The sequence below is a fragment of the Tasmannia lanceolata genome, unplaced genomic scaffold (assembly GCF_043159265.1).
Source record: "Tasmannia lanceolata isolate RefF3 unplaced genomic scaffold, GAP_Taslan_0.1 ptg000012l, whole genome shotgun sequence".
Lineage (NCBI taxonomy): Eukaryota > Viridiplantae > Streptophyta > Magnoliopsida > Canellales > Winteraceae > Tasmannia > Tasmannia lanceolata.
Genome location: NW_027518689.1, coordinates 3,504,306 through 3,526,595, shown reverse-complemented (window position 1 = coordinate 3,526,595; position 22,290 = coordinate 3,504,306). Strand labels below are relative to the sequence as shown.

The 22,290-nt window shown below is 36.9% G+C and overlaps 2 long non-coding RNA genes across 2 annotated transcripts; both read left to right on the top strand.

Moving 5' to 3' along the window:
- Window positions 1-3,511: 3,511 nt before the first annotated feature.
- On the top strand, window positions 3,512-5,198 carry LOC143887033 (uncharacterized). The gene is made up of 3 exons (XR_013253992.1): window positions 3,512-4,080; window positions 4,175-4,229; window positions 4,277-5,198. It is a non-coding gene; the product is annotated as an uncharacterized LOC143887033 (long non-coding RNA).
- A 9,539-nt stretch (window positions 5,199-14,737) lies between these two features.
- Window positions 14,738-15,338, top strand: LOC143887494 (uncharacterized). Its single transcript, XR_013254206.1, has 3 exons — window positions 14,738-14,962; window positions 15,045-15,114; window positions 15,202-15,338. It is a non-coding gene; the product is annotated as an uncharacterized LOC143887494 (long non-coding RNA).
- Window positions 15,339-22,290: the final 6,952 nt, after the last annotated feature.

Here is a 22,290-nt window from a genome sequence, read left to right as displayed (position 1 = left end):
TTTATATTTTATGATGTGTGAGGTGTAATGATATATTCCTTGGATGTGGTATGATATTTTATGATGCATAATGATATTTTATGATGTGTGAGTGTGTATTTCGACATAAATACATGGACTCAAAAACAAAGGTCATAGGTGAGAGCAAATCAATTGCAAGGAGACTTGGCTGCGGAGGTAAAAATATACAATAATTCATTTTATATCAAATTTTCTGACATCCAGAAAAGTTTTACTTATTAGATGGGATCCAGATTTGTGGTATTTAGTGGCAATGGAGAAAAAATTGTAGAACAAGCTTGAATGGAGACCCTAAAGCACCCCACACAGGTTTTTGTGGGTTTGTGTATGTATGTTTCTATTTGTGGGCCTAATGTTCTTGTTTGTGGGGGGCTGTATGTTCTATGAGTCGCAACTTATGTAGTAGCACTACGAAATGAAGGTCTGTGTGAGTGGTCTAAAGTCTAAACTATTTTTTTCTTAGTTTGAGTGGTTTATGTATATAATAAATGTTGTATGAATCACAGCTTCTGTAACACTGTGTAAGGTCTATGTGAATGGTTTAAACCATCTTGTTCTTGGTGTGGGGGTCTAAGTTCCAGCTGAAGATTTCTACGATTGAGAGTAAACTGAAAGTGGTTTGCAAAGCTCACAGCAGAATTGAAGTAGTCGCAGCAGCAACGAGAGATAATGCTCGGTCTGTTCAGGTCATTTGATTCTTAATCTTGAAATTTATTTGGCAATTGTCAAGTACCCTTTTTACCTCCATATTAATTCTCCTTTTTTTTCATTTATTCTCAGGAATTCCCGCACACAACTTCTTGAATATTGTTGAACCAGCCGAGAGTAAAACTGAAAAAGTGGCTATTAAGGTTGGTTTAAGAACTCTCTATCTCATTTTTTTCTATTGATTTGCATCAGGTAAAGATACTAATATTTGAAGGTTTTTTCTCTAATGTACAGGGTAGTCATGTACAAAGGGTCTGGGGCCTAGGCAGTATCTGTCTTGGCCGTAACCCAAGAAAGGCAGGGGGGGTAAACTATACAACCAGAGTAACCGATCCTAGGGTTCATTCAACCCATGAAAGGCCGCCAATCTCCATGCGGTGTAACCACCATTGATGGTGTTTTCCATTAGATTGGCTAGGCCCTACTAGCCCGGGCTTGAGGTCATACCTGCTTAGGGTCCTCACTTTTAGAAGTGATTCATTTGTTTGTCCCACCATAAGTGGCAGTGCCCAAAAATCTTTTTAAATTTTTTTAAATTGATGATCCAAGCCCTTAGATATAGACAACTTGGAAAGATGAAAACAATGACAAAAATAAAAACCTCCAAAAAAATTTACAACTTAAAAGCCACCACATCAAAGGGTTAGAATTATCATATGGAATAGATTTTTGGGAACAACCTATCTATAGGAGGGTATGCAAGTAATCTTTATTTTTTATCTACTACTTTATTGTTCTATAAGTGGTTTAAATAATATGGATGTGTATTTTAATATAAATATCCCTACAAGAAAAAAAAAATTAAAAGTGGGGCCTCATATTGTTCTATAAGTGGTTTATATAATATGGATGTGTATTGTAATATAAATATATCCCCTACAAGAAAAAGAAAATTAAAAGTGGGGCCTCATATTTAGATGTCATTCATTTGTTGGTCCCCATCATAGGTTGGTCGTGCCCCAAAAATATTCTCCAAAAGTTTATACAAACCCTCAAACACATAATAAATTCACTGTAACATTGACGACCTAGAAAGTTGCCACATAAACCCTTAACAAATAAAGGGCTTAAATCATCTTATGGTGAAAATTTTCGGGGCACGACCTTATCTACAACAAGAGTATGCAAGTAATTTTTATTTTTTATATAAAACATTAACGTTTTATAAAGTGATGATATTTTATGATACATAAGTGTGTATGATACATGAGTGTGTATTTCGATGAAAATACATGGAGTCTCACAAACAAGGTGGGTGAGGTAAGTAATTCATTTTATATCAAATTTTCTGACATCCAGAGAGGTTTTACTTATTAGGTGGGATCCTGATTTGTGGTAACTAGACCAGTTCTTGGCAATGGAGAAAAAGTGTTAGAACAAGCCTGAATGAAGAGCCTTTTGTATGTATGTAGTATGTACCTATTTCTGGGGCTTATGTATGTTCTTGTTTGTGGGGCTCATGCATGTATGTATGAGATTTTGTAGATGATAGACTAATTAATATTTGAAGGTGCTGTTATTTTGTGCAGGGTAGTTGATGTTATTTGTCACTCGAAAGCTCACAAGGCCATCTGAGGTATATCCCCCCTTACTTCTACTTTCAATGGGTGGTCCCGGGCTGCTATGTCTACGCCCTAGGCCCGAGCTCCTGGTCAAATATAGGTTTATTGACCCTAGCCAATCCCTAGTAACCCATACAAGCAGGGTAACCAAGGATCCTAAGGGTTTATTCAAGATAATATTACCATATTAGGCCTAGTTCTTTTCGTTTTGCGTTGAACCTCACAATTTTCATTGGTACTGCATGGGGTGTAACCACCATTGGGGGTGTTCTCCACAGGGATCGGCTAGGCCCTAATAGCCCTAGGTTTGAGGCCATGGCAGGGTATACAAGCATGGTTTATCCGTGTATTGTAGACAATCCCCACTGAGAGATCTGTTCATTTGAGATTGTGTGAACATGTTGTGAGTCCAAAACCAATTATTGGACTCAAAATTAAACGTAAATTTGAGTCCAATAATTTGGTTCTTGGGCTCCCTATCTAGTGGCATGTAAACTCTGGTGGTCCCTCACCATTGTAGGCCTGGTCCCAAAATTCCATCTCCATATGATGATTCAAACCCTAAAAATATATTTCATGTCACATAGACGACTTAAAAAGTTCAAAATAACAACATAAAAGTCTACAGAAATAAAAAAATGACAACATAAAAACATTCACAAATCATCTTAAAGAGAAGATTTTTGGGATATGACCTATCGATAACGGGGGAATGCGTAATCTTTTATTTTTTGTCTATTATTCTATTGGTTGATAAGTGGCAATTTTATATGATACATCAGTATACTTACAAAAGTAAAGTGGCGCCCTCATATTTAGATGCGATTCATTTGTTTGTCCCCACCCTACTTAGGCAGTGCCCAAAAATCTTTTTAAATTGATCTAAACCCTTAGATAAATTTAAATGTAACAAAGATGGCTTAGAAAGTTTTAAAAAATGACAATAAAAACCTCAAAAAATTAAAAAAATACAACTTAAAAGCCTCCACAAAGCAAAGGGTTAGAATCTTCCTTTGGAAAAGATTTTTGGACACGAGAAATATTTATTTTTTATCTACTATATTGTTCTATAAGTGATGATTTTATATGATACTTGGATGTGTAATGATATTTTATGATGCGTGAGTGTGTATTTCGACATAAATACATGGACTCAAAAACAAAGGTCGCTAGATGGGTGAGAGCAAATCAATTACAAGGAGACTTGGACAGCTGAGGTAATGTACAGTAATTCATTTTATATCAAATTTTCTGACATCCAGAAAAGTTTTACTTATCAGATGGGATCCAGATTTGTGGCAATTAGTGACAGACTTGGCAATGGAGAAAAATTGTAGAACAAGCTTGAATGGAGACCTTAAAAAGCACCCCACACTAGGTTCTTTTGAGACCCAACTTATGTATGTGTTTGTGGGTTTGTGTATTTGTGGGGGGCTGTATGTTCTATGAGTCACAACTTATGTAGCAAAGGTCTGTGTGAGTGGTCTAAAGTCTAAACCATTTTTTTCTTAGTGTGAGTGGTTTATGTATATAAATGTTGTATGAGTCACAGCTTATGTAACACTGTGTAATAAGGTCTATGTGAATGTTTTAAACCATCAGCTTATGTAACACAGTAGTTCCAGCTGAAGATTTCTTCACTTCTCTGCGACTGAGAGTAAACTGAAAGTGGTTTGCAAAAAGTCCAGACTATTGTGTACGGTTTCCATTGCTTTCTGCTGCAGCAAAGCTCACAGCTGAATTGGAAGGAGTCACAGCAGCAACAAAAGATAATGCTCGGTCTGTTGAGGTCATTTGATTCTTAATCTTTAAATTTATTTGGCTCATTTTCATGTACCCTTTTTACCTCCTTATTAATTCTCCTTTTTGTCATTTATTTTTAGGAATTCTCGCTCACAACTTCTTGAATAGAGTAAAACTGAAAAAGTGGCTATTAAGGTCAGTTTAAGAACTCACTTTCTCATCTTTTTTCTATTGATTTTCAGGCAAAGAGACTAATATTTGAAGGTTTTATCTCTAAGGTATATATGTACAATGGGTCCGGACCCTAACCCAAGAAAGGCACTATATAAGGTAGGGACCGGACCCTAACCCAAGAAAGGCAGGTACAATGGGTCCAGACCCTAACCCAAGAAAGGCACTATACAAGCAGAGTAACCAATCCTAGGAATGTAACCCATGAAAGGCAGCCAATCTCCATGGGGTGTAACCACCATTGATGGTGTTTTCCATTGGATTGGCTAGGCCCTACTAGCTCCAGGCTTTAGTAGCTCCAGGCTTGAGGCCGTACCTGCGTAGGGTTAGATGCGATTCATTTGTTTGTCCCACCATAAGTGGCAGTGCCCAAAAATCTTTTTAAATTGATGATCAGCCCTTTGATATATTTCAATTTAATATAAACAACTTGGAAAGATGAAAACAATGACAAAATAAAAACCTCCAAAAAATTAAAAAACAAAATTACAACTTAAAAGCCTCCACAAATCAAAGGGTTAGAATCATCATATGGAATAGATTTTTGGGCACAACCTATCTATAGGAGGGTATGTAAGTAATCTTTATTTTTTTATCTACTACTTTATTGTTTTATAAGTGGTTTATATAATATGGATGTGTATTTTAATATTTAGCCGCGCCCCAAAAATAAAAATTAAAAGTGTGGGGTCCCCATATTTAGATGTCATTCATTTGTTGGTCATCACCATAGGTTGGCCGCGCCCCAAAAATATTCTCCAAAAATTGATACAAACCCCCAAACACATAATAAAATTCAGTGTAACATTGACGACTTAGAAAGTAAGAAAAAAAATGACAGCGTTAAAATCCTCCACATAAAAACCCTTAACGAATAAAGGGCTCAAATCATCCTATGGTGAAAATTTTAGGGGCACGACCTATCTACATCAATGCAAGTAATTTTTATTTTTTATATAAAACATTAACGTTTTATAAGTGATGATATTATATGATACATGAGTTTGTATTTCTATGAAAATACATGGAGCCTCACAGACAAGGTGGGTGAGGTAAACATATTAGTAATTCATTTTATTTCAAATTTTCTGACATCTAGGTGAGATCCTGATATGTGGTAGCTCTAGATCAGGTCTTGGCAATGGAGAAAAAGTGTTAGAACAAGCCTGAATGAAGACCCTTTTGGAGAGAACTTATGATTGTGTAGGCTTGTGTATGTATGTAGTATGTAGCTATTTCTGGGGCTTATGTGTATGTTCTTGTTTGTGGGGTATGTATGTGTAGACACCCCATTTTGACCGTGCCTTAAACCTTCCAAGTTTGAGTAAAAACCCAACTAAATCAATCAACTAGGGTCCCAAATTTCACCCCGAGCTAGCTTAGGGTTCCGCTAAGGCCCCTGCAAAATTTCATTGAATTCCGAGTGCGTTTGCCCAGCGAACGAGCCGAGAAAGGACCATTGTGTAAATCAGAAAAGAGGGTGAATATATCCTGGGAGGAGGCGAATTTTATCCTAGATTTAACGTATCTAAGCCTAAAAAGACGCAGATTGCGCGCACGTTTATCAATTTCCGCGCGCCAATCAATTTTGAGGTGCCATTATCAATTTTGTTTTTCCCTTATAAATAGGAATTTCAGCTTATTCGTGAAAAAAAAAAGAAAAAAGAGAGAGGAGGCATCTGATTTTTTTCCCCAAATCAGCGAAAATTAGAGAGTTTTCCCCAAATCCCGAACCCTAATTTCTTTTTTTTTTTCCGATTGATCTCCGGCTTAGCTCCGGTTAAGTTCTGATCGTAAGATTTCCGTTGTTCTTCTTCTCATTTTTCTTTAAATCTGTTGATTTCTCTGTATTATCACTTTAGAAACCCTAGTTTATGCCTTAGTTTTTTTTGTTTTGTTCTTGATTCCTTCGGTTTTCTTCTCCGACAAGCTCTTTCTTCTCCGGTAAGACTCCGATTTTTTTTTTTTTTTTCCGATCTTGCAGAGAGAAAATACGAGAGAGAGATCTGCTTCTGCTACATCTTTTAAAACCTTAGATCTATAGTTTCTGAGTCATGAAGCTTTAAATCCTTTCTGTTTTTAGCTTATCTGTTCATAGATCTGTCGATTTGTGATTCAAAAGAAGAAGAACATCTTAAGAAAAAGAGAGGATCTAAGGTGTAGAGCTTTAGATCTGGTCATCTTCTTTAGCTATCTTCGGTCAAGATTCAAGGTATGCAGATCTGAAAAAAGAATTTATCAATTCCGAGAAGAAGGTGGAAAATTTGCTTTCTGCAGGTAAGATCTGAACCATTTATTTGCACAATTTTATGATTTAACTAATTTTTCTTCTTATAATTTGTATTTTGTAGTAGCATGATAGTTGATTCAAATGACATGCCTTTGATTTTTAATCATCTGATAAAGTCGATTTTCTCTAATAACATTCTAATAATTTTTGTGTGAATTTTGATTTTGATTTGTAAAGGATATTTCCTTCCTGATACTCTCTTAAACTTTGTTAATCTTCCTTAATTATTATTATTATTATTATTTGTTAATTGTTTTAAGCTCTAAAAATATATGAATGAACCTCGATTCTGTATGTTGATATATTTGTATCATTAAAAGGAATGAGATTATTAGTTTCAGTTATTATAATTTTCAGTTCAGAATTAAATATGATGAGGTTTATTACAATTAAGTTTTTTTTTTAAGCATATTCACCTAGCAGGAGTATAGATACAGAATTTAGGGTTTGAATTCTGTTTTGTTTGTGATCTTGTGATAAGATCTTCTTTATCTTGGCATGGGGTAACAATATAATATTCTCTCTGAGCCCAAACAAGGCAGCAACATAATGAATACGTGTGAATGTATATGTAAATGTATTCATGCATTTCATCTGTCAATTTTCATTACACAAAAGTTGAATTTGTTTCCATTAGCTGAACTAAGCATTAGTCATTGTCAGATTATCCATGGAATTTCTATATTCAGACAACACAACAGTTCACTCACTTGTGATACAATCATCTTCCTTGTATCACACAAATTGGTTTATTTATTCCCAGTTTAATGATTTAGCATATATATCTTGTTCATTTTTTTTAGACTTTCAATTTTGTTTGGACAAATATATTTTGTCATATAGTCGATTTTTGCTTATCCTTGTATTTTGGTGGGGAATGATATAAGATTAGTCATGTTTTGATTGCATACATATACACGTTCATTTCAGGATTCATTTCAGATTTCTGTTTTGGTACAAGTCTGTCTTGTATCCCTAAATATAGTCAATATAATTCCTGTTTTGCACACAATGTGAGCATAAATTTTTGTCTAGTTTTACACTTGAAACTTATTTTAGTTTCATATCAAAATTTGCACACAGAATCTGTCTTTGAATTAGATCCCTGTTCTACACTCAAATCTGTCCATATAACACCCCTGTTTGGCGCTAAAATCTGTACATATGAACCCCTGTTTGGCATTAAAATCTGCACATATGTTGGTCCCTTTATACACAAATTTGTCTACACTTCAGTCCCCTGTTCAACAAAGTTTTCCCCATTTTAGCCCCTGTTGTAATGATTGATTTTTTTTTTAAAACATGTATAGTTTTGGTTTTTTATTAATTTGGTACTAAGAGATAACAGTCCTCATACCCCATTTGATATGGATAATCCTCATACCCTATTTGGTATTTACAGCCTTCCCGCCACTTGGGTGTTTGTATCTTGCACTTCACTTTGATATTTATAGCCTACTTTTTATCTTAATTATGGCATGGTCTTTTTACTTAAAGTTGATCGATAATATTTAGCTTTAATAAATATTCAAATTATCTTGAACATGTTTGCGTTGTTTTATTATCACCATCATTTACATTCTCTTCATTCTTCTTCATGGATTTCAACCACCATCATCATAAGATTCATCTATAATTAGTTAAGTTTAATCTCCTTCTCATTTTATTCTAGTCCCTATTTCAGCCCATCTTATTTGTATATGAACAGTCCTTAGCCAATTAAATGGATAACCAGTCCAATGCCCACCTAATACCCATCAAGTACCACACCATTACATAATCAGTGTTTAACTAGCCCACTGATTTATACATATTTTCTACACATTTCTGTTCTCTGTTTAGATACTGGTTTAGCTCACATTTCTCATTGTTTTGGCACCACATCAATTCACATTTCTACACTGTTTTGGCACCACATCAGCTCATTTTCTGCACTGTTTTGGCACTGTTTAGGCACCGGTTTGGCTTATATTTCTACATTATTTGGGTAATAGTTTGGATCATTTTCTGCACTTTATGTTGAACATTGGTTTGGCTCATTTCAAAGCACATTTCTGCCCTGTTGGAACTATAGTTGGGGTTCATTTCATGTACATAATTGCTCATTAACTCTTTTCAAATATATATAACTGCTGTCCATTGATTGGTCTGCTGTCCTCGGATTGTCTGTTGTATGTTGTTTAAAATGCCGCTTATTAATTCTTTTTTTTCACAAGCGTATAACTTCTGTCCACTGCTATATATGGCTGCTGCCCAAGATTTTAATTCAAAGATACATTAATTTTTTGTCTATTGCTACATATAGCTGCTGCCCATATTTTTAGTTCAAAGACACATAACTGTTGTCCATCATTACTTACATTTTATAACACTTATAATTGATCACATAGATTTCATTTCTTTTCATTTTTTTTTATGCTCATTCCAATAAAGCTGTTGTCCATCATTTCCTATACTTTATAGCACTTATAATTGATCACATAGATTTCATTTTCTTTCATTTTTATATTCATTCCTTATTATTTAAATAAATTGTTAATAGGAAGAAGGAGATCAGATGACTACTCTATTCGATATTATCGACATGAGTACTGTCTGATCTCAAGGCGGGATTAGAAATATTATCATGTGTATATGATATCAGATGATTACTTTGGCATCATCTGATTTCATTGGAGTCCCCGTATTGGGGTTTGTGGTTGTTTTTGAAGTGTTTGATATTGTTTTTACTTTATTAGGCTATCCAGCGGCTGGTCTGGACTAATTAATGTTATTTATCATTTTATGATTGCTATTAGATTGTACTTTCTTCTTTGCTTAGCACTTAATTTATTCTTAGAATAAAATTTGCGATTATCTGGTAGTTTTTTCTTCTCTTTTTGATAGACTAACACAGTCTTATAGATTTTGTTAAAATTCTTTGATATTAGAATTCCCTCTGGTTGAAAGGGCGATGAAGGCGCTAGCCCAAGCCCATCTCTAGGGGACTTGCGCAGTCCGAATAGCATTCTATTTTCTCAAAGGACTTACCTAGTCTTTTAGATCCAAATCTTTGGAGACAGGCATTGTCTCATTAATGAATCAACCTGATTTAACCTCTAGAAGACTACCTTTAGTCTCATAGGTCTTAAACCCTTCTTTTTGTGCGTCGTTTGGTTTTGGGAGAACACCCTACCCGGCTTGGCAACATACCCCTTACCCTTATGGGTATTGGGTTGCACATTTGTTGCACCCTAGGGCTAGGTAGCTGTCCGGCCCGGCTGGGTGTTTTACCTTTGCCAAATATGCACAAGGTCTCTTTTTCCTTGTTAGTATTCTTCTCTATCCTACCTCTGTGTCTAAGGGACTTATCTAGTCTCATTTTCTTGCTAAACCTCCTCTTTGTGCGTCTCTTGGTTTTTGGAAGAACACCTTGCTCGGCTTGGCATCATACCCCTTACCCTATGGGTATTGGGTTGCACATTTGTTGCACCCTAGGGCTAGGTAGCTGTCCGGCCCGGCTGGGTGTTTTACTTAAACCAAATATGCACAAGGTCTCTTTTTCCTTGTTCGCATTTTTTCTCTATCCTACCTATATGTCTAAGAGACTTGCCCAGTCTCATTCTATTAGCATCCTCTTCTTTGTGCATCATTTGGTTTTGGGGAGAACATCCTACTCGGCTTGGCATCATACCCCTTACCCTTATGGGTATTGGGTTGCACATTTGTTGCACCCTAGGGCTAGGTAGCTGTCCGGCCCGGCTGGATGTTTTACCTTTGCCAAATATGCACAATGTCTTTCCTTATTACTTGTTGAGCTTTATCTTAGTTTGATCAGTCCACTAGCATAGGAATCCGTCCTTAGTCTAGAGAGTCAGTCCTCTTGTTCAGGAATCAAATTCTATCATCATAGGGGTTAGGATTTTATTCTACCTCTCATCGTATCATGTTTTTATCCACTCTTGCAAAGGTATAGGATGCTGTCCAACCCTTGCAGAGCTGTGTTTCTGTTCTTTTCCCCCGCAAAGCATAGGATGCTGTCCAACCTTTGCGGGATATCAGGAGTCTGTCCTCCCCTTATGATGATAGGATTTGTCCCCCCTTGAGTCAAAAATACTTAAAAACAACAAAAACATCTAAAAAACCAAAAATCTCAAAAATCTTGAGTCATTAGGAGTAGTTAGGAAATCTGTTCCGAACTACGTTGGCTTGATCCCTTTCCACAGGGTACGTAGTGCAGCTTGGGATTCATATCCCAGGTCCAGCCAAAACTTAAAAAAATAATAAACATTTCAAATCTTCCAAAACTACAAAAATTCTTCAAAACCTTTTCAAAAAGATCTTCCCCTAGAGTTAGGAGTCTGTCCTAGCTATTTAAGGTGTTTTAGAGTTAGGGGGCCGTCTTGATTTGTATTGATATAATGTGTCCTGTCGTGTGAGTGTCCCTAGAGTTAGGAGGCCTCGAGTCGATCGGTTAGACATTTAGTCGAACCGATGGCTAGACTAGGAAGCATATAGTCAGCCCATGGTTTTTCTTAGGTTGCACAGCCTAGTTACACATAGGATATAGGGCCCACCTGCATTAGCTCCAGGCTAATCAACTTGCATTAGTTAGGGCATATAGAGAGTCCTAAAAATTACAACTCACATGAATTTAAGCAATTGTATAAAAAAGCTTTAAAAATCAGTCGAGTCTAGTGGAATTGAGTCTAGGATAGCGGTTCTAGATGGTTAGGCATCGTAGTTTAGAATAGGGCATCGAACTACGTTGACTCCGATTCTTCCCGAGGCCGGGATACGTAGAGCAGCTGGGATGGATGGCCATCTTGGTCCGAGTCAGGTCTCATTAGAGTTAGGATTCATTTTGTCCAGTCAGGTATAGAGTTGATTTGTGTTGTATGTTTTTACTGTGTTTTCTTACTTTCATGTACAGATCCTATACATTTAGCTGTAACATGCATGTGTTTGCACACCAGAACTTAGACACCCATTAGGCATGTCACTTATAACCTAGTTTTGCTTAGGCGACACTTCTTTCATTTCTTTTATGTGTGCTTATTATTTATCTCCGAGACATGCATGATTAGATAGACGTCTTCTCAGAGATATTGATTCCCATTTCATATGACTTTTGCCCAAAATTCTTCAAAATCATTAAGTAAATGGCATAAGAGACCAGGTGCTTGCACTTGGGCGGACGAGGTGCTCTTTGGACCTTCCGAATTCGTAACCAGGCACGAACCCTCTTTTTATAATCTCTGGTTATCCATTGCAACAGAGCATAGTATGGGATCCTTGGCCCACTTCCTTGGATGGCGACTCTTCTTTGTTTAAGGTACGCCTCGAATCTGGGCTAGTCCCCGAATCGAGAGGTATCTCCCTTTGTATCGCCACTCATGCTGTGAGGGGCATTTCTTTCGAGAGTTCCTTGGTAGAGCTCTCCATTCACGTGGATGATCCTGAGACTGACTCGTGTGGGGGCACGTCCCTCCGCCGCGCCTCTCTCAGATCGGGGTCCACAGTATGTATGTTCTATTAGTCACAACTTATGTAACAATGTGAGAGATGTCTAACCATCTTGTTCTTGGTGTGAGGTCTGTGAGGATTTTAAACCATCTTGTTCTTAGTGGTTTGTAAAAATTCTCAAGTCCAGACCGTTGTACGGTTTCGATTACTTCCTCTGGTAGCAAAGCTCAAAGCCGAATTGGAAGGAGTCACAGCAGCGGTTAGATCATGCTGGGTGTGTAGAGGTCATTTGATTCTGAGTCTCAAAATTTATTTGGCACATTGTTAAGTACCCTTTTTGCCTCATTAATTCTCTTCTTTTTTTTTTGTCTATCTTCAGGAATTTTCGCTCACAAGTTCTTGAATATATGTTCAAGTGGCTGAGAGAAACTGAAAGTGGCTATTTAAGGTTAGTTTTAAAACTCTCTTTCGCATCTACTGCAGTAACTTTTTAGATGATAGACTAATATTTGAAGGTGCTGATTTTGTGCAGGGTAGTTGCTGTTATTTGTCACACGATAGCTCACAAGGCCATCTGAGGTATATATTCCCCCCCTATTATTACTTTCAATGGGGTCCTGGGATTCCTTTCAATGGGTCCCGGGCTGCTATGTCTAGGCCCGAGTCCACGGTCAAACCATATAGGTTCATCGACCCTAGAGGCCCTGGGCCTAGCCAATCCCTAGTAACCCATACAAGCAAGGTACTAACCACGGATCCTAAGGGTTAGTAGGGGTGCAGCTTGGGTTGGCTTGAGTTGAGCTTTTGCTGAAAAATGAATTGGAATCAATCCAACCCTGACCCGATTTAAAAGTAATCCCGAATTCCAAAAAATTGACCCAAGTTGCACCAAATATTAGGCCTAGATCTTTTAGTTTCACATTGAACCTCACAATTTTCATTGGGTACCGCATGGGGTGTAAACCAATGGTGGTGTTCTCCACAGGATCGGCTAGGCCCTACTCGCCCTTGGTTTGACGCCCTAGCCATGCAGAGACAAGCATGGTTTGTGGGGGGCCTAGCCGGATTATGTGAACATATTGTGATTCCAAAACCAATTATTGGACTCAAAATTAAACGTAAATTTGAGTCCAATAAGGGCTCTCGAGTGGCATAGTAAAACAAAAGAAGTAAAGTCTGGTCCCTCGCCATGGGTAGGCCTGGTCCCAAAAATCCATCTCCGTATGATGATTCAAACCCTCAAATATATTTCATGTCACATAGACAACTTAAAATGTTCAAAACAGCGACAACAAAAAAAAATCTACAAAAACAAAATAACAACATAATAACATCCACAAATCATCTTATAAAGAAAATTTTTGGGACATGACCTATCGATAACGAGGGTATGCAAGAAATCTTTATTTTTTTTACGGGAAGTGACATATCCGCCCCTTTGGATTATTCGGGACACCCAGTCAATGACTGCAGAGGGTCTGATGTACTTCACATCAGAAGGATTCAGTGGGGTTGATTGCCACGTACATCTGCTGGGTGTCCCGAGTAATCAGAATGAGCGGATTTATCACATAAATTTAAGTCTAGTAATTGGTTCTTGGGATCCCTATCGGTTGGCCTACTCTTCTTGACATGTGACTAATCCAAACAAAAAAACATGTAAAGTGTGGTCCACACCACCGGTAGGCTTCATCCCAAAAATCCATCTCCATATGATGATTCAAACCCTCAAATATATTTCATGTCAGATAGATGACTTAAAAAGTTCAAAATAACAACATAAAAATCTACAAAAATAAAAAAATGACAACATAAAAAATCCACAAATCGTCTTAAAGAGAAGATAACGGGGGAATGCAAGTAATCTTTTTTTTTTTTTTTGTCTATTATTTGATAAGTGGCGATTTTATATGATACATCAGTATACTTACAAAAGTAAAGTGGGGCCCTCATACTTAGATGCGATTCATTTGTTTCTTTTTAAATGGATGATCCAAGCGCGAGATAAATTTAAATGTAACAAGATGGCTTAGAAAGTTTTAAAAAATGGCAATAAAAACCTCAAAATTTTTTTAAAAAAAAATACAACTTAAAAGCCTCTACGAATCAAAGGGTTAGAATCTTCCTTTCGAAAAGTTTTTTGGGCAAGACCTATGGTACAAGGAGGGAATTCAAGTAATATTTATTTTTTATCTACTATAGTGATCTATAAGTGAAGATTTTATATGATACTTGGATGTGTAATGATATTTTATGATGCGTGAGTGTGTATTTCGACGTAAATACATGGACTCGAAGACAAAGGTCGGTACATGGGTGAGAGCAAATCATTACAAGGAGACTTGGGCAACTGAGGTAAAATGTATAGTAATTCATTTTATATCAAATTTTCTGACATCCAGAGAAGTCAATCCAGATTTGTAGTAATTGTAGAACAAGCTTGAATGGAGACCCTAAAGCACCACTAGGTTCTTTTGAGTCCCAACTTATGTATGTTTTTGTGGGTTTGTGTATGTATGTTCCTATTTGTGGGGCTAATCTATGTTCTTGTTTGTGAGGCTGTATGTTCTATGAGTCACAACTTATGTAGCACTATGAAGTGAAGGTCTGTGTGAGTAGTCTAAAGTCTAAACCATTTTTTTCTTAGTGTATGAGTCACAGCTTATGTAACACTGTGTGAGGTATATGTGAATGGTTTAAACCATCTTGTTCTTGGTGGGGAATCTAAGTTCCAGCTGAAGATTTCACTCCTCTGCAACTGAGAGTAACTAAAAGTTTAAACCATCTTGTTCTTGGTGGGGAGTCTAAGTTCCAGCTGAAGATTTCACTCCTCTGCAACTGAGAGTAACTAAAAGTGGTTTGCCAAAGAGTCCAGACTATTGTACGGTTTCCATTACTTTCTCTAGCGGCAAAGCTCACAGCCGAATTGGAGCAGCAACGAGATCATGCTCGGTCTGTTGAGGTCATTTGATCCTTATTATTGAAATTTATTTGGCTACCCTTTTTACCTCCTTATTAATTCTCCTTTTTTCATTTATTTTTAGGAATTCTCGCTCACAACTTCTTGCATATGTTCAAGCAGCTGAGAGTAAAACTGAAAAAATGGCTTGTAAGGTTAGTTTAAGAATTTTCTTTCTCATCTTTTTGAAGTGATTTGCAGGTAAGAGACTAATATTTGAAGGTTTTTTCTCTATTGTGCAGGGTAGTTGCAGTTATTTGTCAGTTGAAAACACCATCTAAGGTATATCCTGTGCGATTACGTACAATGGGTCCGGGGCCTGGGCAGTATGTCTTAAAAGCCCTAACCCATGAAAGGCAGCCAATCTCCATGACCATTGGTGATGTTTTCCACTGGATTGGCTAGGCCCTACTAGCCCTAAGCTTGAGGCCGTACCTGCGTAGGGCTCTCACTTTATATGTGATTCATTTGTTTGCCCCACCATAAGTAGGCAGTGCCCAAAAATCTTTTTAAATTGAGGATTCAAGCACTTAGATATATTTAAATGTAATATAGACAACTTGGAAAGAAAATTACAACTTTTTTGCCTCAACAAATAAAAGGGTTAGAATCATGATATGGAATAGATTTTTGGGCACAACCTATCTATAGGAGGGTATGCAAGTAATCTTTATTTTTTATCTACTACTTTATTGTTCAATAAGTGGTTTATATAATATGGATGTGTATTGTAATATAAATAATATCCCTACAAGAAGAAGAAAATTAAAGTGAGGTCCTCATATTTAGATGTCGTTCATTTGTAGGTTGGCCATGCCCCAAAAAATATTCTCCAAAAGTTGATACAAACCCTCAAAGTTAAAAAAAAAATGACAATGTTAAAATCGTCCACATAAAACCCTTAACAAATAAAGGGCATAAATCATCCTATGGTCAAAATTTTAGGGGCACGACCTATCTACAACAAGAGTATGCAAGTAATTTTTATTTTTTATATAAAACATTAACGTTTTATAAGTGATGATATTATATGTGCATGAGTATGTATTTCGATGAGAATACATGGAGTCTCACAAACAAGGTGGGTGAGAGCAAATCAAATATAAGGAGACTCAGGCAGCTGAGGTAAACATAATTCATTTTATATCAAAATTTCTGACATCCAGAGAAGTTTTACTTATTATGTGGGATCCTGATTCTTGGCAATGGAGAAAAAGTGTTTGAACAAGCCTGAACGAAGACCCTTTTGGAGAACTTATGCATGATTGTGTAGTATGTATGTATGTACTTGTTTGTTGGGCTCATGTATGTTTGTTCTATGAGTCACAACTTATCTAACAATGTAAAGGTCTGTGTGAGTGGTCTAAACCATCTTGTTGTTGGTGTGAGGTCCGTGTGAGGATTTTAAACCATTTTGTTCTTAGTGGTTTGTAAAAATTCTCAAGTCTAGACCGTTGTACGGTTTCGATTACTTCCTCTGGTAGCAAAGCTCAAAGCTGAATTGGAAGGAGTCGCAGCAACAGCTAGATCATGCTTGATGTGTAGACGACATTTGATTCTTAGTCTTGTAATTTATTTGGCACATTGTCAAGTACCCTTTTTTCCTCCTTATTAATTCTCATTTTTTTGTCTTCAGGAATTTTCGCTCACAACTTCTTGAATAGGTTCAAGCAACTGAGAGTAAAACTGAAAGTGGCTATTAAGGTTAGTTTAAGAACTCTTTCTCATCTGTTTTAGTGATTTTGCAGATGATAGAGTAATATTTGATGGTTTCTTACCTAATGTGAAGGGTAGTTGGTGTTATTTGTCACTTGAAAGCTCACAAGCTGCCATCTGAGGCCTATACAAGGTTCATTGACCCTAACCAATCCCTTAGCAACCCCCCATACAAGCAGGGTAACCATCCTAGGGGATTAGTCAAGATAATATTAGGCATAGATCTTTTAGCTTCGCATTGAACCTCACAAGTTTCATTGGTAGGGGTGGGGTTCTCCACAAGATCGGCTAGGCCCTACTAGCCCTAGGTTTCAGAGGCCTTAGCCATGCAGGGTAAATATACAAGCATGGTTTATTCAAGGTAGAATTATCCATGCATTGTAGTCCAAAATCAATTATTGGACTCAAAATTGAGACTATGTCATCCTATTATGAGTCCAAAATCAATTATTGGACTCAAAATCAAACATAAGTTTGAGTCCAACAATTCGTTCTTGGGCTCACAATCGTTTGGCATAATCTTAAACGAACACAATTAATTGGTAGGCCTCGTCCCAAAAATCCCCATCTATGTATGATGATTCAAACTCCCAATTATATTTTATGTCACTTAAACGACTTAAAAGGTTCAAAATAACAACATAAAAATCTCCAAAAATAAAAAAATGACAACATAAAAACATCCCACAAATAAAAGGGTTAGAATCATCTTATAGAGAAGATTTTTGGGACATGGCCTATCAATTAAATGGCGGTTTTATATGATACAACAATGTATTTCAATTTAAATGCATCCACAACAAACAGCATGGGGGCCCCCCATATTCAGATGTGATTCATTTGTTTGTCCCCATTGTGCCCAAAAATCATTTTCAAATTGATGATCCAAGCCCTTTATAGTCAGCTTAGAAAGTTCGAAAAATGACAAAATTAAAACCTGCAAAAAATTTAACATCCACAAATCAAAGGGTTAGAATCATATTATGGAAAAGATTTTTGGGGAGGGAATTTAAGTAATCTTTATTTTAATATGAATGTAGATGTCATTCATTTGTTGGTCCCCGCCATGGGTTGGTCGTGCTCCAAAAATATTCTCCATATGATGATACAAACCCTCAAATGTTCAATAAATTCATTTCAAAAAATGGCAACGTAAAAAAAAAAAACTCTACAAATAAAAAAATGATTAAATAAAAAACCTTTCACAAATAAAAGGATTAAAATCATCCTGTGGTGAAAATTTTAGGGGCACAACCTATCTAAAACGAGCGCATGGAAGTAAATTTTAGTTTTATTTATACAAAACATTATTTATTTACAAGTGATGATATCATATGATACATGAGTGTGTATTTCGACGTAAATACATGCCAACAAAATGTAAAGTGGGGACCTTATATTTTAGATTTCATAAAATTTTGGTCCTCAGCATAGGAAGCACATGCCCCAAAATCATCTCCCTAAGATGATTCAAATTACCCTCTGATCTATGTAACATTGACGACTTAGAAAGTTCAAAAAAAAAAAAAAAAATGACAGCATAAAACCAACCAGAAATAGTAACATAAACCCCTCCACAAATCAAAGGGCGATGATATTTTCAGCCCCCCAGCAGTACGCATGCGCCCCCTTTATAATGTGAACAGTGGGGAAACTTAACTCTTTTTGATGTCCGATCAAGTTAAAAGGGGAGCATGCGCCCCCTGCAGTATGCGTACTGCAGGGGGAGTGAAAATATCATTGCCCGAATCAAATGTTTAAAAATCATCCTATAGATATAAGATTTTTGGGGCATGACGTACGTACAACGAGTGAATGCACTGTTCTTCACCATTGGTAGGCCTCATCCCAAAAATCCATCTCCATATGATGATTCAAACCCTCAAATATATTTCATGTCACATAGACGACTTAAAAAGTTCAAAATAACAACATAAAAATCTACAAAAATAAAAACATGACAACATAAAAAATCCACAAATCATCTTAAAGAGAAGATTTTTGGGACATGACCTATCGATAACGGGGAATGCAAGTGATTCTTTTTTTTTTTTTTTTGTCTATTATTTGATAAGTGGCGATTTTATATGATACATCAGTATACTTACAAAAGTAAAGTGGGGCCCTCATATTTAGATGCGATTCATTTGTTAGAAATTACCAGTTAGTGCCAATTTTAGCTCATTTTTACATTAAACAAAATTTACACCCATTTTTTAGTTGAAAAATGAGCGTAAAATTTGTTTTTTGCCCATTTTATGTCGAAAGAAATGGAGCCTAAATAGTCTTTGGTGACTGCTAATACTACATTTGGGTAAGTAATAAACTATAAACAAAGGCGTACCACGAAAGAAAGAATGCCAATTCCACAGCCCGTTTTGGAAAGTGTTTTCTTTTTATCATTAGTGAAGGAAACTCCCCGGCTAGGAAGACGCAACTATGCTAACTTCTTAGACCTCTCTCTCTCAGCGACTTATCCATAGTGTACTCATGATCAATTATTTCATTGTTTGTTAAAAGTATGCCCACAATTCACCGTTAAAAGGGGGGCGCATAATCTTACAGGGGTACAAAAAATCATCGCCCTCATGAAATTATGACCTTTCCCAACCCAGACGCAGGTGTGTCCTCGTATCACTTTAGAAGAAAATATATTATGAAAGAGGCAGAGGTGTAAATGGGACCAAATAGGAGACTCGAACTTAAATATGAAAGAGGCAGAGGTGTAAATGGCAAGCCATCTGCAATGCAGAAACCTGCAGAATTTCTTAAAAAAGGAAACTGTAAAAACCTGTGACAGCTGTATAAATAATAAAAGATAAGATGAGTTAGTGCAATTATCAAAAGATGGTAGTGCCAACATCAGTAGCCTATCCCTTTTCAAGGAATTAATTCAAAATCACCCCAAGCCGTTGGATCATCTCAAAATTAAACCACCCAAATTCAAACAAAGTTGACCGTTTGGTCAAGAAAAAAGTCATAAAAATTAAAAATACCCGACGGCTAAAATTTCACAAGGTGATTTCTAGCCGTTAGATTCAAAATATCAGATGGTACCGTTTGGCCTCTCCTTGTTTTGAATTTGAAAGGCTGGAAGAAGAGGAAAAGAAAGTTGAAAAGAGAGAGAGAGAGAGAGAGAGAGAGAGAGAGAGAGAGCGGTCTTGAGCCTTGATTTCATGGCGTCAAGGACAAGAGGTACTTTCTCTCACATTTCCTCTGTTTTGACAACAAGTTCGTTTTAAATGTTTCTAAACCCATTAACAGTTTAGTTTCTACCAAAACCCATTTCACCAGAGCTTGTGGGCTTTCAAGAAACCCTTTTATTCTAGGATATTATAAAATGAGAGCTGAGATTATTAAGGCTCTGTGAAAACCCTAGCTCTCAACTCTCTAAATTGAAATCCATTTTATCTATGCATTCCTCTCTTTGCATCTAATTTCTGTCTTGAATTTTATTCATCTATCAAATAGTATCAGTTCCTTTTGTCCATAATCTCCCTTTTCAATCTCTTCATCTGCGTTCTGTTTTCAGATACTTTTGCACTTAACTTGCAAATGCCTATCTAAAATTGTTGTGGCTAAGAAGATTAATTTTAAGACTACAATTTTCAGATGTTTATGGCTAAAATTGTTTCATTGTTTGTCTATTTTCAGGAATTCTCTCACTCACGACAACTGAAAGTGGGGGCTGGTAAGGTCAGTTTAAGAACTCTCTTATCTTTTTCTAGTGATTTGCAGATAAGAGACTAATATTTGAAGGTTTTTTCTCTAATGTACGGGTAGTTGCAGTTATTTGTCAGTTGAAAGCTCACAATTGGTCATCTATCCGCTGTGATTACGTGCAATGGGTCCGGGGCCCTGGGTAGTAGTATGTCTTGGCACCATATAAGGTGGGGGGTAACCATACATGCAGAGTAAGTAGGGTTTATTCAACCCATGGGGGTGGGTGTAACCACCATTGATGGTGTTTTCCACTGGATTGGCTACGCCCTACTAGCCCCGGGCTTGAGCGCCCCTACCTCACTTTTAGATGTGATTCATTTGTTTGTCTCACCCACAATGTAAAGGATTAGAACAAGCCTGAATGAAGACCCTTTTGGAGAACTTAAGCTTGTGTATGTATGTTCTATGAGAGTCACAACTTATGTAACAATGTAAAGGGTCTGTGTGAGTGGTCTAAACCATCATCTTGTTCTTGGTGTGAGGTCTCTGTGTGTGAGGGTTTTAAACCATCTTGTTCTTAGTGGTTTGTAACAATTCTCAAGTCCAGACTGTTGTACGGTTTCGATTAAGCTTCCTCTGGTAGCAAAGCTCAAAGCCGAATTGGAAGGAGTCGCAGCAGCGGCTAGACCATGCTCGGCGTGTAGAGGACATTTGATTCTTAGTCTCGAAATTTATTTGGCACATTGTCAAGTACCCTTTTTACCTCCCTTATTTCTCTTTATTTTTTGTCTATCCTCAGGAATTTTCGCTCACAAGTTCTTGAATAGATAGTAAAACTGAAAGTGGCGATTGTGTATAACTCTCTTTCTCATCTATTCTAGTGATTTTGTAGATATAGACTAATATTTGAAGGTGCTGTTTGTGCAGGGTAGTTGCTGTTATTTGTCACTCGAAAGCTCACAAGGCCATCTGAGGTATATCCCCAATATAGTTTTATTGTCCCTAGAGGCCCGGGGCCTAGCCATATTCCCTCATACAAGCATGGAAACCACGGATCCTAAGGGTTTATTCAAGATAATATTAGTAGGGGTGCAACTTGGGTCGATTGAAAAATGAATTGGAATCAACCCAAACCCGACCCAATTTAAAGGTCGGGTCGAATTCCAAAAAACCGACCCGAGTTGCACCCCTAAATATTAGGCCTAGATCTTTTTTTTCGTGTTGAACCTCACAATTTTCATTGGTAACACGTCGGGTGTAAGTTGTAACCACCATTGGTGGTGTTCTCAACAGGATCGGCTAGGCCCTACTAGCCCTAGGTTTGACGCCCTAGCCGTGCATGGTTTAATGAATGTGTAGACAAGCCCCACAGAGATCTGTTCGTTTGAGATTATGTGAACATATTGTGAGTCCAAAACCAATTATTGGAAAATTAACGTAAATTTGAGTCCAAAACTGGTTCTTGGGCTCCCTATCGAGTGGCATAAAAGAAAAGAAGTAAGGTCTGGTCCCTCACCATGGGTAGGCTTGGTCCCAAAAATCCATCTCCGTATGATGATTCAATCCCTCAAATATAAATCATGTCACATAGACAACTTAAAATGTTCAAAATAACGACAGCATAACATCCACACATAAAATGGCAACATAAAATCGTCCTCACATCATCTTAGAGAGAAGATTTTTGGGACATGACCTATCGATATGGGGGAATACAAGTAATCTTTATTTTCTGTCTATTATTCTATTGTATAAGTGGCGATTTTGTATGATACAGTGGTCATATTAGATGTGACTCATTTGTTTTGTCCCCACCGTAGGTAGGCAGTGCCCAAAAATCTTTTTAAATTGATGATCCAAGCCCTTGATAAATTTAAATACGGCTTAGAAAGTTAAAAAAATGACAATAAAAACCTCAAAAAAAATTTTAAAAATACAACTTAAAAGCCTCC